Below are 2,189 nucleotides of genomic sequence, written 5' to 3' on the forward strand. Positions count from 1 at the left end.
AATGTCACTATAATGAAAAAAATGAAAATATAGGAAGTAATATTTGAAATGATAGACTATGTACATTATCTTGTGCTCTTGGTCAAATAATTCAAGACAATTTAGATTCCCTCACAATTGAGTTGGGTTATTCTCTTATGATACTCACAACTAAAGAATTAGATGAAGTTACAATAGGGTTGCAAAATGAAATAATTTAGTGAATTGTAATAAAGTCTAAATCACATTCCAAGATTACATCCTTGGCTAAATATTGTAATGATATGAAAAAAATAAAAATTCTACCATAGTGGTGAGATATTTCCATTAAAAAATAGTAAAATTATAGGACCATGAAAAAATTCAAATATTGTCAACCATTATGTCATCACCAAATTAAACTTTTTTAATATTGAAATATTGACTTTTTTTTAAACAAGCTCGTAAAATATTTGATAGAGTAATGCCTGCTCTTTGAAGAAGATAAAATATTTGATAGAGTAATGCATGCTCTTTGAAGGAGACAATGGTTATAGATGGTGTTGGATTTGGGTGTCATAATGATGAACTTGATTTATTTTTCATTATTTTCAAGTTCCTCATTCTAGATTTAGATCTAATCAATCAAGGAAAATTTTAAGGATGACAATTTATTTTCAAGTTTATAAACCTTGGCGAATCTTACTAGTCCCTATCATACAAGGTATGAAATGTTTAGTAGTATTTTTGTAAAAATATTCAAATTTCTAATGATTTATATAGTCTCTATAAAATTTTGGCAATTTACAAGGTAAAGTATTTTTATACTATAAAATTTGGGTGCATCATTTTTAGAAGAAATGGAAATTGACGAATATAGTTTTTTGAAAAAGCATGGAAAATTAACCCACCTATGAATATCAACCCCTAAAATTTTCCCTACTAGTCAGGTTTATTGACTTAACTATGAAAGAAACGTTTAGAGTACAAGAAAAACAACTTATCATAATTATGATGTTAATGTTTTTTAACGTTTAATCAAGAAAATGATTTAGATAATTTTGTATTTGTCATGTTATTGGGTTATCATTTAATTAAATGTATACACACAGTATTGGATATTGTAACAAGGAATGCCAAATATAATATGAGATACATCATGACATACGTGAATATAAAAAATATGGGAATTATAAATATGATGTGTAATGAATCTAAAATAAAAAAAATAAGGAGAAGACGATATAGTTTTAATTGGTTCACAAAACATAGAAATAGCAAATGAATATTTTCAAGCAAAGAGATATTAAATTACATATAAGAATAGAAAAAATATACCACAAGTTTAAGGATCTCAAGTTGGTTATGTATACATGTGGGTGCAACAATGCATAAGATTTGTTAAAATGACAAGAGAAGCCTTGATTTCATTGTACAAAATGAGTCCAAACAAACCTTTAGCTTAAAATAAAAGACAAATTTTATAAACCAATATGATCAAACTTGCATTAACTGATCTTGTTATCCTTTATATCTCTATTTTTGGTATGTATCGCAATCCACATGAATGCATTGTTCATTAAAGCAGTTCATTGATCATCATTATATATGTTGGCATTATGATGTATGTATTGTACTTGATGGCAACCCACTTGTAGCAGAACAACTCTCTTGTATATGGTAACTAGATGACCCTACAGAAGAGATATCAGATGTGCAGGGCAGCTTCAAGGAATCACTTTAGAAAGCAACTCACTCAGATGACAGATCACAGTACTTCAGGTTAACAACACAAAGTTACAGATTAGACTACAAGAAAGAGAAGTATATGCAGGTTCACCACTGACCAAGCCGCATATACATGCGGGTTCACTATATACAAATCACATATACGTACACATGCACTTTTACAAAAGGAAAAGCATGTATACCTTATAAAACTAAATGTTTGGTCCGAGGTATTTGGTCCATGATATTTTGATCCATGGTATTGATCCAAGGTATCGTATCAGAGGTATTGACCCTAGGTATTTGGTCCAAGGTATTGGTTCTAAGTGGTTTTGGTCCATGGTATTGAGAAAGGCCTAAAACTATAAAAGGAGGAGAAGATCATTAGGTCAGGTGTGCAAGTATCGAATATCTGATATAGTGTGAGATCTAATATGCAAGTTATTGGCTTATGGTGTCATGCTAGATATGAACTGAGGAAGAACCTTAGCACTTGATGAAGG

This window comes from Pinus tabuliformis, chromosome 3_2, assembly GCF_031772625.1.
Source record: "Pinus tabuliformis cultivar Carrire ecotype Pingquan chromosome 3_2, CPIR1, whole genome shotgun sequence".
Lineage (NCBI taxonomy): Eukaryota > Viridiplantae > Streptophyta > Pinopsida > Pinales > Pinaceae > Pinus > Pinus tabuliformis.